Below are 17,177 nucleotides of genomic sequence, written 5' to 3'. Positions count from 1 at the left end.
ATCCTGCACACCTCCTTACTATGCTGGCAGCAGGGCTCAACGGCATCAGTGTTTACTTTGAAATGTCTGGGAAATGTGAGTCACATGAATGGTTGTCTCCACTGGACCTGCAACCAGGGTAGGCCATGTGCGACAATGCTGCCAACCTGGGTGCGGCCCTTCACCGGGGCAATGTCACACACGTGCCTTGTATGGCTCACGTGTTGAACCTCATTGTCCAGCAATTTTTAGCCCACTATCCCGGACTATATGGCCTTCTGCAGAGGGCACGGTCGCTGTGTGCTCTCTTCCGCTGTTCGCATCCCGCAGCTCAACGACTTACATCTCTACAGAAGTGGTTGGGCCTGCCAGTTCACCGGCTGAAATGCGATGTGTCGACACGGTGGAATTCAACTCTGCACATGTTGCAGCGACTGTGGCAGCACCGACAAGCCCTAGTGCAATACGTTCTGATGTATAGCCTGGGCCAACGAGATCCAGAGGTGGGGCAAATCACGCTGCAGGAGGGGTCTCAGATCAGGTACCTAAGAAGTTGACGCGCCCCCTGGGCCGTGGGGTACCCGGAGCCGGGCCGGTAGACGCTGGGGGTTGTAGTCACTGTGGCGGTGACCCGGTCCGTGACCCAGGGCGGTCAATCCAAGGGTAATTTGTATATATGGGTTTAATAATGTCCGACTATGCCACCTGTGGAGTGCGGCCAAAGGGGCCGCCACTGCGGAACAATCCTCTGAAGCTGGTGGTTTTGCAGCAATGGTATTATTACTCCCCACAGGAAGAGCGTAGCTTCAGGGCAGTGTGGGTGGATGATGGTGGTTGTAGTGCAGGGAGTCAGTAATGAACACAGAGTCCGTGTGATGCAGTCCCAAGATCTTTACTCACAGTTGTTGCAGTCCAGATTACAGGTACCAAAGCAATCTCCCCCGTCGTGCTGTGCGTACTCAGTAAGGGGCTCCGTCCACCCCCAGATAGCTCCGGAGTACTTAGCAAGACCCCCTTCTGTGTGTCTTTTCTCTGACCTTCTCCCTGCACCTCACACCCAGTGACACTTCTATCCGGTATCCTCGGGCCTTGGCGGGCGACGTGTGTTTCTTCCCCTGGGTCCTATGTGGCTTCCTTCTTAGTGAGACTGGTGTGTACTTTGGCCTGCAGTACATGAAATGCTGCAGCCTCCGGTTTCTAGTTGAGCCTTGCTGTTTCTCCGCTAGTTGAGGGACCGGTTCCCCTTATCTGGCCTGACCCCTCTACCTCCTGGTATCAGCATGCGTATGGGTGGCCTTCTGCACGGCCCGTACCCCTAGGGTCCCTTTGGTTCCTGGATCCTTCCTGCTCCCACTCCTCTCTTCTCTCCTTCAGTCCTGGGCCTCCCAGGCTAGGCCCGCCTCCGGAGCAGAGCTCATGCAGATCCTCTGCTCCTGTCACTTCTCCTCCTCTGACTGGCTTGCTCTTTCTAAGATGGCTTCCTATTTATTCTCTCCCTGTCATGTGCTCCCCTAAGCTGCTCCCCTAAGCACCCACTACATAGGACCCTCCCGCCAGCTAGGGACCTGGGACTGTGCTCTCCCTTAGGAGCAATCTCGCCCTACCCCCACTGCGGGTATGTGTTGGATGCAGGTGTTAGGGTCCCGAGCCATACTCCTTCCTTACCTGAGGGTGAGATACCACACCTCTGGGTGAGATGCAGTAACTCTGTGGCGACTGAACCCTCAGGGGCACCACACACCCTTCTGCACAGTTTTGAAATGGCGACGAAGATGTTTAGTGCTGACGACGATGCCATTATCAGCATGACTATTCCGGTGATTTACATGCTGGAGCACACATTAAACAGAATTCAGAGTCAGGTGGTGGGACAAGAGGAGGTGGAGGAAGTAGAGGAGGAGTCGGATGCGGAAGGGATAACATCTCCAAGGTCCAGACGGTTGGCAGCACCAAGGCAGCAGGCATGGGAGGGTGGGGGAGAGGGATTAACCAGGGCGCAAGGTAGCAGCCAAACTATTGAGGAAGGTGCAAGAGCCGAGGAAGAAGTGGAGGACGAATTGGCGTTGGGCATGTAAGACTCATCAGATGAGGGAGATCTTGATCACATTTCTGTTGTGCGAAGTTGGGGGGAGAGGGCAGAGGAAGGAAGCATAATTCTTACCTCGCTACCAACACAACAAGGACTTGGTCCTCCTGGATTCGCAAGACACATGAGTGCCTTCTTGCTGCACTACCTGCAACATGACCCTCGGATTGTCAGAATTCGAAGTAATCCCGACTACTGGGTTGCCACACACTTAGATCCCCGGTACAAAAGTAAATTTGCTGAAATAATTCCTGCCATAGAAAGGGATTCACGCATGCAGGAGTATCTGCAGACGCTGTTGCAGAATCTTACATGTGATTTTCCACAAAACACCAGTGGTGCACGTAGTGAATCTTACAGTTCTAACTTGCAAACCGTGGGACTGCCGAGTCTTCATCACTCAAACGGTAACAGTATCTGCTGGTAACAGCAATTTTGTGGAATCGTTTCACCACTTTTTTAGACCATCCTTTGCAAGGCCACAGGACAAAAGAAGTCTGACACATAGTCAACACCTAGAGAGGATGGTACAGGAGTATCTCCAAGTGAACATCGAAGCCATGACTGTGTCACTGGACCCTTGCTCATTTTGGGATTCCAATATGGAAAAATGGCCGGAGCTTGCCACTCACGCCTTGGAGATCTTGTCATGCCCTGCAGCCAGTGTTCTCTCTGAACGTTTGTTCAGCGCTGCAGGTGGTGTGCTGACAGATAAGCGCACGCGGCTGTCCACTGAGAATATAGACAGACTCACGTTCATAAAGATGAACAAATCATGGATTCGCAAGGACTTTTCTACCCCTGTGTCATCCTGGGGAGACTAAAAGCTTGAGGATTTGGTAAAATCACCTCACCAACCGTTTTAAGCAACTGCGGGGCAATTGATGCCACTTAACCCAAGAACGCATGACCATAAAAATCTACACTTTCACATACCTGGGGCCTTTTAGGCCCGTGTGCAAATAACATGGAATAACTCAAACTCAAATGACAAACAACTATATACATGAATAATACCTAGAGTTTCAAAATTCTAACTAAACTAATCTTGCAGAAAATAGAAAACAATTAACAGGGCGGGCCTGCGAGGCACCAGGTATGCGTTCTAGGGTTAAATGGTGTCTGTGCCACAATTTTGGGAAAAAATGGAGTCTCTTTTTGGAGTCCCCTTGCTGTGTCTTACGTGACGTTGGCATCGTCAATTTCAGGTGGGTTGGGTCGCTCCCCCCCCCTTCAATTTTAAGAAACTACATACACTATGGCTTGGGGTAACACGGATGGTTGAGTCTGAAGAGCTGTTTACTCAGAGGTCTGCTCCAAAGCTTCAGTGTCTGCTAGTCTGCGTAGAATTTTTAACTGCATCGAGCCTAGGCAATACTTTGGGCGTAGTAGCCCAGCTGCGAAGCAAGCTGCACCGCCTGTGTATCTAATAAGAATTTTTAAATGCATCTAGCCTAGGCAGACTGTGGGGACCCCCAACCAAACTCAGACGCTCAGCCGCCCAACCGCCCCCCTTTCCTTGACACTACAATAATGTAACTCTTACAACTGGATGGGTGAGGATCGGTCACAGCTTTATTAACTCTTTATACTCATTCCATTAGAAAGGCATTTTATTACTAAAATAATTCAGCTTCTTGCAGCATGCCCTTGGTCTCCACTCTGGCAAGTTTGCCAACAAGTGTAACTCTCCAACATGTCCTTTCTATTTCCAGGCCACGGAGGATCCTGCGTACTCGTATGCAGGACTCTGACCCCCACCCATCACTCTTAACGCTTGTTCCACTCTGTCCTGGAGTCCTGACAGGAATATGTCCAGTCCAATATCCATTAAGTGAACACCGTCGGGCCGTATGAGGCCGTATGAGGCCTGCTTTATCTCCTTCCAGTTGTCGGTGTCGTATCACTACACCGCCTCTGTCTCTTCTAAATTTTGCCATCCGAATATTTATTACCCGCCATGTCCGTTCGATGGCCGTGATGTCTCGCACACCTTGCCATACTGCTATCGGCACAATCTCTGACCATACTGTAGTTAGTTTTGTGAAAAATTCTCTGAAGCGCTCAGTGTCTAGTTTCTTTATTGCCATTAGTTATGCGCTCTTGTGATGACCTAGGTTGTTTCCCCCGGCCTGTATAACTAAGATGACCAGACCTCTTGCCTCTCTCCCTACCTCAATTACCTCCATTAGTACCTGTGGCCATCGCAGGCATCTAATACCTCTCCTGAAATATGTGTTATGAAACTCTAATTTCCTCCCGCCTGGGCGGACTTTTGCCCTTTTTTCTGCCCAATATATATACGAGTGGCCTATCAACCACACTGTTGGCTTAGCGTCAACTGTAAAAGAAACAAACCACGTTAGGATAACAAGTCCGGTCTTATGTATCTCGCCAAACACGTGGATCGCCATCTCCCTATCCTCTGAACTTCCTTTTCTGACAGTCCTGCTCTTGCTGCTTCCGTGGCTGCGCCTATGCGGAATGAGTGTGTCCCGTAATCTTTGGGGTGGTTCCGTGCCGATGTTATGCATTTATTAAATATAGCTTGGAACTGGTATCTTGATAATGGCGTTCCATCAATGTGTGATAGGAAGAAATTACTTTGTGATCTGATGGTTATATATGTTTTTACTATTGTTACCCGACTCAGTGTACCGTTTGTGGGTTGTAGATGTACCCAAGTGCCCCTGCCCGCTGGAACCATTTTCGATTGGCGTATGCGTAGACGTATTGCATTATTGGCTATGACTACGTCTATGTGTAATAAGCCTCCACTGGTGGTAATTTTGGATTCAGGGACTAATTCGCCTCTGCATAGCGCCCCGAAGAAGGCGATCGCAAATGCAGTAGACAGTAGTGTTGCTTCAAATTGTGAGTTTCATGTTAATGGTGTTAGGGATATGATGTGAGAAATCAGTTTTAGTGACACGGGACAGGACGTCTACACTCCTGACTTGGCTGACCCCTTTTCCACCCTTTAATGGATTGTCTGATGATGAATCTCTTTGTCACATCTCCCCAATTCAGGATTTGGAAGTGAAATGCTACTCCAGTCAGACACCGCTGCGCTGATGCCCCTGATATGCCCCTCATCATTAGCTGGTGGAGAAATTCTATGGTGACTTGTGATCTGGCTTGTTCACATTGGTCAACCCGTCTGCCTGCTACTAGTCGAGTCCACTCTTCTCATGCCTTACCGTATGCTTGCCACGTCGACGGGGCAACTGACGCTCTGATTAATGGCATCAACTATTCTCCACTAGATCCCATAGGGAGGGTGGGCAACTGTTGCCCGATGGGTGGGTATTGGGGAAGAGCTCTGTGAAAATCTGCCAATTGCAGTGTGATAAAGTGTTAGCAGCAGCTTTAGACCCCTCAGCATCGTGGCTAGCGCGGACCCATACATTGTGTTTTAGGCACAGGAATGCTAGCCGGCGTAGTAGGCCTAGCACTGGGAGAGACGATGCCATCGTATTAATGCAGTGCGCTAGGCTGGTGTTTTTTGTTATGAAGCGTATATTTTTGTTAGCCAGGCGCGCACCCCATATTTCTATTGCTACCACTATTGGGAAGAAAAATTATTTTCAGGGCTAGATGCAGCTAAAAATTATTATTAATTTCAAAGCTGGTGGAGCTTGGTATAGATGGCCTAATACAATGAGTACCACACACTGCTACAAGCCCAAATATTTTTTCAGAGCTAGATGCAGATAAAAATTATTTTGAATTTGCAACCTGGTGGAGGTTTGTATAGATGGACTAATAGAAGAAGCCTCACACACTGCTACAAGCCAAAATATTTTTTCAGAGCTAGCTGCAGAAAAAAATTATATTGAATTTGCAACCTGGTGGAGGTTAGTATAGATGGACTAATAGAACAAGTCCCACACACTGCTACAAGCCAAAATATTTTTTCAGAGCTAGATGCAGATAAAAATTATATTGAATTTGCAACCTGGTGGAGGTTAGTATAGATGGACTAATAGAACAAGTCCCACACACTGCTACAAGCCGAAATATTTTTTCAGAGCTTATACAGATAAAAATTATATTGAATTTGCAACCTGGTGGAGGTTAGTATAGATGGACTAATAGAATAATGCTATGCCCAAATTGTTTTACTTCACTAGGTGCAGTAAAAAAAAATTGTATTCTATACCCAGGAGGTGTAGCTTGCAACACAGATAGGCTTCTCCACTGACTAACACACACTGCAAGAGGACAAAAAGGATTTGCTTTGCTAGATTTAGCCAAATGCTGTGAAAAAAACTTGCACAGCACTGGCACAGACCTGCCTGGTAAAAAGTGATAGGAACTGATGTAACCTAGCCCTGAAAAGGACTGCAATTACAATTAGTCTTTACTCCCAACTAGTGTTGAGCCACCCCCGTAGTGTTCGAGTTCGGTTCGGTTCGTCGAACACCCGTGTGTTCGCCGAACTGTTCGTCGAATTGTTCGTCGAACACCTTCGAACACCGTTAAAACCAATGGAAGGCAAACAAAAACACATAGAAACACATAGAAAACACCTTCACAGGTGTCCAAAAGCTGACAAACTGCTCAGAAGACATAACTAACACATGGAAAAGTGACAAGTACATATAGTCATGCGAAAATAAAAGAGGTGGAGGAGTAAAAGGAGGGGGAGACACAGATATAGGCATGTCATGCCCTTCTAAAATGCAAAAAGGGAGAAGCCGACACGGCCAGTCCGCTCCTGCCCGTGCCACCTCCGTGTCGCCGGGTTTGTGCCAGAGCCGCGGTGAACCCTGATGGCCAGCCCCCCTCTCCCAATACTGGTGCCTGTCCGCTGGTGAGTCGAGCGAGCCCCACTGTGGTGGAGGCAGCTCTAAGCTTTTTAATTTAAATTGTCTCTCTAATTTGAATGAATACACTTTAAATCCATTTACAAGGATCTATTGGAGGGCAAGTCTCATGCCAGCAGCCGCGTAATTCCAGCTCCAGTAGCGTCCACTAAAGCTGCTGCAGTTAAAAAGCTTTTATAAGGATCGAGCTCGGCTGTCCACCGCAAGGCATCCTACTGCCAGTCCCAGCCCCTATGCCTTGGGGTGCCTGCTGATGCTCTTCACTGAGTATCCCATGGTCCCGAAGCATTTCCTTTGAAAAAATTAAGTGTCTAAACTAAAGGTGGTGTAGCTTGCTTAACAGCCGGGATAATCCGCTGACTAGCAGACACTGCTACTAAGCACAAAGTATTTCCTGGGCTAGATACAGTTAAAAATTTGTAATTAGATACTCTCGTTGGATGCTGAGAAAGCATTCCATAGAGTCTCCTGGCACGCCATACATGATTCTCTTAAAAAGCTTGGGGTTGGGGTCTAGGGGACCCTTTTATAGCCAAAATCACGGCCCTGTATCACAATACGTCACCTAGGCTGAAGATGAATGGAACTGTAGCACCCTGAGGGCTCGGTTGCTACAGAGGTATTGCACCTCACCCAGAGGTGTGATATCTCACTCTCAGGTAAGGATGGAGTGTGGATCAGGACCCGACACCTGCATGCATTACACCACATTGCCGTGGGGCAGGGCGACCAATATGCCTCTGAGATGGGCACGACAGTCCCTGTCCCTGGCTGGAGTGGGGGGAGGGAACACTGAGGAAGGGGAACCCTGTAGTGCAGGAGCAGTGAGGAAGCAGTTCCTGGGTGCATTGAGAAGGGAGTATAAAAGGTGGGCACCATCTTAGTTCAGTGCAGAGAAGTCTGAGCAGAAGTGGCAGGGAGCAGGGGCTCTGCATGAGCTCTGCTCCGGAGGCGGGCCTAGTAACAGAGGCCCAGGCCTGGAAGAGGGAGAAGGAAGGAAGAGGAGCGGAGAAGGCTCCAGGAACGAGGAATGAAGAGATCCCAGGGGTGCGGACGGGCGAGTCGCCACCGCACGCCCGAATCCACCTGCGTGGAGGGGTCAGGCCAAAGGGGGAGACCGGTCCCTGAAACTAGTGGAGGCAGGAAACGACCCTCAGCTAGAAACCGGAGGCTCTGACATTTTATGTGGCGCAGCCCCTCGCTACACCCGCTAGGAAGGCACCACATAGGGTCAGGGAAACTGGCGCCAAGTTTACCAAGAGGAGGCCCGAGGCAGTCGGACAGAAGGGTTGGTAAGAAAGGCCAGACAAAGGACACACAAAGGGGGTCCTGTGAAGCGCTCCAAAGTTATCTTGGAGTTGTCTGAGCCCCTCACCTGGTGAGCACAGTACGACGTGGGCAGCCGTTACCTGCAGACGTGGTCTGGATAATAAAAACTGTGAGTAAAGGCCCTGGACTGCATCACTGACTCCGTGTCGTTACTGCTGCTGCCCTGCACCATCACCCCCATCCTCCGCATACACTGCCCTGAGGCTATACTCCTCCCGTGGGGAGTTATGCTACGCTCTGCTGCACCCACAACACCAGCCTCAGCGGTCTGCCCTGCAGCGGCGGTTCACTCTGACCGCAATCCACGGGTGGCGTAGTCGGACATTTAAACATCAAAACCACATAAATAGTTCCGCCACTGGTTTGACCACCCTGAGCCACGGAACCGGGTCGCCGCCACGAAGACTACAACCACCAGCATCCACCAAAATGGGTCCGGCTCCGGGTGTCCCAAGGCCCAGGGGGTGCATCAGACCATTTTCATCACCTTTCACAATCACCAATGGGACAAGGCAGGGATGTCCTCTGTCCCCTCTCTTATACATCCTAGTGACGGAGCACCTGCTCTCATCAATTCGCCATAACCCCAATATTAGGTGGATTGAGGTGGGAGGCACCGAGTACAAGTGCTCTCTATTTGCTGATGATGTCCTAGTATATATCACTCAATCACATATATCCATCCATGCTGTTATGGCTGAAATAGATCACTTTGTTACATGGTCAAATTTTAAAATCAATGCAGCGAAGTCTGAGGCCCTCGATGTCTCCCTCCCCAAATCCATATAGGATTCCATCCAGTCCAACTTTCCCTTTGCCTGGCCCTCACAGGGTATCAAATACTTAGGAATTCCTATTTATAGAGACCTCTCCCATCTATGTTATCTTAATTTTGGGCCCTTTATTGAACAACTCCATACAGACCACGGTTGGCAAGTTAGAACTGTAAGATTCACTACGTGAACCACTGGTGTTTTGTGGAAAAGCACATGTACACTGCGTTCCAAATTATTATGCAAAAAGTGTTTAGGAGTGATAAGGGAAGAATTTGTTTGTTTGTCAGTTAAACTCATTGATGGTGATGTGTGTCAGGGCTCTTTATATCACTGTAAGCAATTGCAGACACCTGTGCTAATTAGTTTGGCAGGTGTGTCCAATGAAAGGCAAGACTACTTAAGAAGGCTGTCTCACATTATTAAGCAGCCTACATTTTCTGCCAAAATGGGAAAGAAAAAGGATGTGTCGGCTGCTGAGAAGCAACAAATTGTGGAGTGTTTAGGTCAAGGCATGACTACAATCAACATTGTGCGATGATCAGGATGAAGTGTCTTGGCAATCAAGAAGTATGTAGCTGATTCACAGTACACACGTGTGCGTGCTGATAAGGGCAAATTGAGGACTCTTTCCTACAGGCAATTACGTCAGGTTGAAAGAGCAGCGGCAAAAAAGCCTTGTCATAGCAGCAGACAAGTTTTTGAGGCTGCTTGTGCCTCCAACGTCCCCCGATCAACAAGATGCAGGGTCCTTCAGAGGTTTGCAGCTGTGCATACGCCATCCTGTCGACCTCCTCTATCCACTTCACACAAGCAGAAATGGCTCCAGTGGGCCAAACATTACATGAAGACTGATTTCAAAACTGTTTTGTTCACGGATGAGTGCCGTGCAGCGCTCGATGGTCCAGATGGATGGAGTGGAGGATGGCTGGTTGATGGACACCCCACGCAAACACGGCTACAGCGCCAACAAGGAGGAGGTGGAGTAATGTTTTGGGCTGGAATCATGGGGAGAGAGATTGTCGGCCCCTTTAGGATCTCTGAAGGCGCTAAAGAAGAACTCCATAATGTATGTGGATTTTCTCAAACAGCACTTCCTGCCATGGTTCAAGAAGAAGAACCGTGTATTTCACAGCAAGATCATTTTTCTGCATGATAATGTACCATCTCATGCTGCACATAAAACATCTGTATCTCTGACTGATATGGGCATAAAAGGGGACAAACTTATGGTGTGACCCCCATGCTCCCCTGACCTGTACCCCATTCAGAACCTTTGGAGCATCATTAAAAGGAGTGTCTATGATGGCGGGAGGCAGTTCACATCTAAGCAACAGCTCTGGGAGGGTATTCTGTCCTCATGCAAAACAATTGAAGCAGAAACCATCCAAAACCTGACAAATTCAATGGACGAGAGAGTTCAGAAGCTCCTTTCGAACAAGGGGTCCTATGTGAAAATGTAACATCACCTAGAATAAAGTTTTGAGTTGAAAACTGTTTGATTTCAGTTTCTCACAACCTGCTAATGCTTATAATTTCAAAAATGACCATTTTTTTGGTCTTTATTAAAATGAAAAGGTTGATCGAAAAGTTTGGGGGATCTAAGAGTGTGGCAACCCAGTAGTCATGATTACTTCGAATTCTGACAATATGAGGGTCATGCTGCAGGTAGTGCAGCAAGAAGGCACTTATGTGTCTTGCGCATCTCGGAGCCCCAAAATTATTTTCCGGGCTAGATGCAGCTAAAAATTATTATTAATTTTAAATCTGGTGAAGCTTATTATAGATGGCCTAATAGAATCAGTGCTGCACACTGCTACAAAGCCCAAATTATTTTCCAGCCAAGATACAGATAAACATGATTAGTAATTTGAAAGCTTAAAACGGTTGGTAGGGTGATTTTAACCAATCATCAAGCTTTAACTCTCACCAGGATGACACAGGGGTAGAAAAGTCGTTTCGGATCCATGATTTGTTCATCTTTATGAACGTGAGTCTGTCTACATTATCAGTGGAGAGCCGCGTGCGCTTATCTGTCAGCACACCACCAGCAGCGCTGAACACACGTTCAGACAGAACGCTGGCTGCGGGGCATGACAAGATCTCCAAGGCGTAAGTGGCTAGCTCCGGCCATTTATCCAGATTGGAAGCCCAAAAAGAGCAAGGGTCCAGTGACACAGTCGTGGCTTCAATGTTTACTTGGAGATACTCCTGTACCATCGTCTCTAGGCGTTGACTATGTGTCAGACTTCTTGTCTCCTGTGGCCTTGCAAAGGATGGGCTAAAAAAGTGGTGAAATGATTCCGCAAAATTGATGTTACCAGCAGATACTGTGGTTCTGTTACGGTTTGAGTGCTGAACACTTGACAGTCCCACGGTTGGCAAGTTGAAACTGTGAGATTCACTATGTGCACCACTGGTATTTTGTGGAAAAGCACATGTAAGATTCTGCAACAATCTCTGCTGATACTCCTGCATGCGTGCATCCCTTTCTATGGCAGGAATAATTTCTGCAAATTTACTTTTGTACCGGGGATCTAACAGTGTGGCAACCCAGTAGTCAGGATTATTTCTAATTCTCACAATTCAAGGGTCATGTTGCAGGTAGTGCAGCAAGAAGGCACTCATGTGTGTTGCGCATCCAGGAGCACCAAGTCCCTGTTGTGTTGGTGGCGAGGTAACAATCAAGCTTCCTTCCTCTGTCCTCTCCCCCCAACCTCGCACAACAGAAATGTGATCAAGGTCTCCCTCATCTGATGAGTCTTCCATCAGTTCGTCCTCCACTTCTTCCTGGGCTCCTGCACCTTCCTCACTAGTTTGGCTGCTACCATGCGCCCTGGTAAAACCATCTCCCCCACCCTCACATGCCTGCCGCCTTGGTGCTGCCGACCGTCTGGACCTTGCAGATGTTAGCCCTTCCGCATACAACTCCTCCTCCTCTACTTCCTCCACCTCCTCTTGTGCCACCACCTGACTCCGAATTCTGTTTAACATGTGCTCCAGCATGTAAATCACCGGAATAGTCATGCTGATAATGGCATCGTCAGCACTAAACATCTTCGTCGCCATTTCAAAACTGTGCAGAAGGGTGCATAGGTCCCTGATCTGAGACCACTCCTCCAGCGTGATTTGCCCCACCTCTGAATCTCGTTGGCCCAGGCTATACGTCAGAACGTATTGCACCAGGGCTTGTCGGTGCTGCCACAGTCGCTGCAACATGTGCAGAGTTGAATTCCACCGGGTAGGCACATCGCATTTTAGCCGGTGAAGTGGCAGGCCCAACGACTTCTGTAGAGATGTAAGTCGCTGAGCTGCGGGATGCGAACGGCGGAAGTGAGCACACAGCGACCGTGCCCTCTGCAGAAGGCCATCTAGTCTGGGATAGTGGGCTAAAAATTGCTGGACAACCAGGTTCAACACGTGAGCCATACAAGGCACGTGTGTGACATTGCACCGGCGAAGGGCCGCACCCAGGTTTGCAGCATTGTCGCACACGGCCTTCCCTGGTTTCAGGTCCAGTGGAGACAACCATTCATGAAATTGGTTCTTCAGAGCTGACCACAACTCCTCAGCTGTGTGACTCACATTTCCCAGACATTTCAATGTAAAAACCGCCTGATGACGTTGAGCCCTACTGCCAGCATAGTAAGGAGGTGTGCAGGATCCCTTCTGCGCAGTTAGAAAGCTTGTGGCATGACCAGACAGGCTTTGGGTGCAGGTGGAAGACCGAGAGGAGGTTGAGGAGGCAGAAGCAGTGGAGGAACTTTGACATAAAGAGGATTGACGCACAACTCGTGGGGACGGCAAGACTTGGACAGCAGCCCCTTGTCCTGCTGTCACCATAGTTACCCAGTGCCCAGTCAGCGACATGTAACGCCCCTGTCCATGCCTACTCGTCCAAGTGTCTGTGGTGAAATGCACCCTGTCACACACAGAGTTTCTCAAAGAAGCGGTGATGTTGTGTGCGACATGCTGGTGGAGCGCAGGCACACCTTTCTTTGAGAAGTAGTGCCGACTGGGCATCTGGTACTGGGGCACTGCGACGGACATAAGGTCTCGAAAATCCTCTGTGTCCACCAGGCGGAAAGGCAGCATTTCTGTAGCCAAGAGCTTGCAGATGGTGAAATTCAACCTCTTAGCTTTCTCATGGCTAGGAGGAAATGGTCATTTACTTGTCCACATCTGAGGGACCGAGGGCTGGCTATTGTGCTTAGACGGGGTTGATAAGGGTGTCCCCGGCAAACTGCCGGTCTGTGAGGAAGATGCAGGCGGACATGTTAGGTTGCCTTGATCCAAAGGTGGTGCTATCGATGTCGGACAGCGCTCAACACCAGCTGGTGTTACCACCTCCAAAGAAAATGATGACCTGCCAATCACGCTGGCTGTTGCGGGTAAAGAGGTGGCAGGTCTGCGCCCCAAAACAGGTGTGACTGCTGTCCCCCCAGTCACAGAGGATGAAGAGGCCGCGGATGCACAAGGTATGGCAGACGGTGGGTGGCCCGGCCGGCTAGGCCGCATTGTAGCACACTGAGCTTCCCACTGCAACTTATGCTTCATGTCCATGTGCCGGTTCATGCATGAAGTACTCAAACTATGTATTTTTTGGCCTCTACTTAGGTTTTGCTGACAAATGTTACAGATAACACGAGTTGGGTCATCTTTATCGATCTGAAAAAATGCCCAGGCTATGCAAGGCTTAGCACCCATGCGACCTGAAGAGCCACCACGACTTGTGGTGAGAGGCAGAGTTGTGTTTGAGGATGCAGTTGTTGACGTGCTTCCAGTACTACGTCTCTGTCCAGGAAGGCGCAACCTGACCTCATCGTCACTAGCATCTTCCTCCACCTCCTCTGCTGACCTCATCTCTTGGCTGACTGTGGGTTGACAGTAAGTGGGATCTCCAACCTCATCATCATCACCCTGTGCGTTATCACACCCGTCGTCCTCAGAGCCAACCTGTTCCTGCCCTGACAAAAAACAAAAGTTGTCGCTCCAATCAGATATTTGAGTCTTATCATCGTCTTCCTCATTGTCTCCACCAACAGGAGTTACAGTTTGGGAATGAGGGTCTACATTATGGTCAGAACCTTCTGCGTCTGGTCCTGGATCCGACTCATAAAGATTCTGGGCATCAGTGCAGATCATTTCCTCGTCTGGATTCACAGAAGCGCTGGAGTCGACCTCTGATTCCCAGGCTATAGTATGAGTAAACAGCTCTGCAGACTCAACCATCTGTTCTACCTCATACTCAGACGGGCAGCTGGAGATTTGGGAGCTGTGAGGAAGCAAGTGCGATTGGGGTGACACCTTTGAGGACTGGAGTATTTGTGATGTTGAAGTTGATGTGGAGGAGAGCCCACTTAAAGGAGCACTTGATATTCGTTGAAGCACCTGCTGTTTTTGTGCCTCATCTGGAATTTGTAGTGATTGGCGTGGCCGTAAGAAAGGGATCTTATCACATTGTCCGCTAAAAGAAGTAGACATTTTAGTTAGGCTGGAAGATGGTCTTTCTTCTGCAGATGTTGCTGTTGCTTTAACACCTACCCCACGGACACAACCTTTTTTCCCCTTCCCAACACGCCTATTCCCCTTTCCACCAGCAGCAGGCCTTTTTCCACTCATTTTGGTGGTTAACTAATTCACAACTCTGGAGTTGTTTGCACAAAAAAACAATGGATGGGAACGGAGCAGAGCTGAGTGGCCAAACTGTGGTATTAGGCCAAAACTATTGGCTGGGTTAGATGCAGAAAAAAATTATATTCAATTTGCAACCTGATGGAGGTCTGTATAGATGGATTAATAGAACAAGTCCCACACACAGCTAGAAGCCCAATATTTTTTCAGAGGTAGATGCAGAAAAAAATATATTCAGTTTGCAACCTGATGGAGGTCTGTATAGATGGATTAATAGAACAAGTCCCACACACAGCTAGAAGCCCAATATTTTTTCAGAGGTAGATGCAGAAAAAAATATATTCAGTTTGCAACCTGATGGAGGTCTGTATAGATGGATTAATAGAACAAGTCCCACACACAGCTAGAAGCCCAATATTTTTTCAGAGGTAGATGCAGAAAAAATTATATTCAATTTGCAACCTGATGGAGGTCTGTATAGATGGATTAATAGAACAAGTCCCACACACAGCTAGAAGCCCAATATTTTTTCAGAGGTAGATGCAGAAAAAAATATATTCAGTTTGCAACCTGATGGAGGTCTGTATAGATGGATTAATAGAACAAGTCCCACACACAGCTAGAAGCCCAATATTTTTTCAGAGGTAGATGCAGAAAAAAATATATTCAGTTTGCAACCTGATGGAGGTCTGTATAGATGGATTAATAGAACAAGTCCCACACACAGCTAGAAGCCCAATATTTTTTCAGAGGTAGATGCAGAAAAAAATATATTCAGTTTGCAACCTGATGGAGGTCTGTATAGATGGATTAATAGAACAAGTCCCACACACAGCTAGAAGCCCAATATTTTTTCAGAGGTAGATGCAGAAAAAAATATATTCAGTTTGCAACCTGATGGAGGTCTGTATAGATGGATTAATAGAACAAGTCCCACACACAGCTAGAAGCCCAATATTTTTTCAGAGGTAGATGCAGAAAAAAATATATTCAGTTTGCAACCTGATGTTGTCAGTATAGATGGACTAATACAACAAGTCCCACACACAGCTAGAAGCCCAATATTTTTTCAGAGGTAGATGCAGAAAAAAATATATTCAGTTTGCAACCTGATGGAGGTCAGTATAGATGGACTAATACAACAAGTCCCACACACAGCTAGAAGCCCAATATTTTTTCAGAGGTAGATGCAGAAAAAAATATATTCAGTTTGCAACCTGATGGAGGCCTGTATAGATGGATTAATAGAACAAGTCCCACACACAGCTAGAAGCCCAATATTTTTTCAGAGGTAGATGCAGAAAAAAATATATTCAGTTTGCAACCTGATGGAGGTCTGTATAGATGGATTAATAGAACAAGTCCCACACACAGCTAGAAGCCCAATATTTTTTCAGAGGTAGATGCAGAAAAAGATATATTCAGTTTGCAACCTGATGGAGGTCTGTATAGATGGATTAATAGAACAAGTCCCACACACAGCTAGAAGCCCAATATTTTTTCAGAAGTAGATGCAGAAAAAAATATATTCAGTTTGCAACCTGATGGAGGTCAGTATAGATGGACTAATACAACAAGTCCCACACACAGCTAGAAGCCCAATATTTTTTCAGAGGTAGATGCAGAAAATAATATATTTAGTTTGCAACCTGATGGAGGTCAGTATAGATGGACTAATACAACAAGTCCCACACACAGCTAGAAGCCCAATATTTTTTCAGAGGTAGATGCAGAAAAAAATATATTCAGTTTGCAACCTGATGGAGGTCTGTATAGATGGATTAATAGAACAAGTCCCACACACAGCTAGAAGCCCCATATTTTTTCAGAGGTAGATGCAGAAAAAAATATATTCAGTTTGCAACCTGATGGAGGTCTGTATAGATGGATTAATAGAACAAGTCCCACACACAGCTAGAAGCCCAAAATTTTTTCAGAGGTAGATGCAGAAAAAAATATATTCAGTTTGCAACCTGATGGAGGTCTGTATAGATGGATTAAAAAAACAAGTCCCACACACAGCTAGAAGCCCAATATTTTTTCAGAGGTAGATGCAGAAAAAAATATATTCAGTTTGCAACCTGATGGAGGTCTGTATAGATGGATTAATAGAACAAGTCCCACACACAGCTAGAAGCCCAATATTTTTTCAGAGGTAGATGCAGAAAAAAATATATTCAGTTTGCAACCTGATGGAGGTCTGTATAGATGGATTAATAGAACAAGTCCCACACACAGCTAGAAGCCCAATATTTTTTTCAGAGCTAGATGCAGAAAAAAATTATATTCAATTTGCAACCTGATGGAGGTCAGTATAGATGGACTAATAGAATGATGCTATGCCCAAAAGATTTTACTTCACTAGGTGCAGTAAAAAAATTGGTATTCTATACACAGGTGGTATATCTTGCAACACAGATAGGCTACTCCACTGACTAACACACTCTGCAATAGGCCAAAAAGGATTAGCTTTGCTAGATTCAGCCAAATGCTGTGAAAAAAACTTGCACAGCACTGGCACAGACCTGCCTGGCAAAAACTGATAGG

Source organism: Phyllobates terribilis, unplaced genomic scaffold (genome assembly GCF_046119375.1).
Source record: "Phyllobates terribilis strain yellow unplaced genomic scaffold, ASM4611937v1 Scaffold_7__3_contigs__length_470593459, whole genome shotgun sequence".
Lineage (NCBI taxonomy): Eukaryota > Metazoa > Chordata > Amphibia > Anura > Dendrobatidae > Phyllobates > Phyllobates terribilis.
This window is presented reverse-complemented; position numbering follows the sequence as displayed.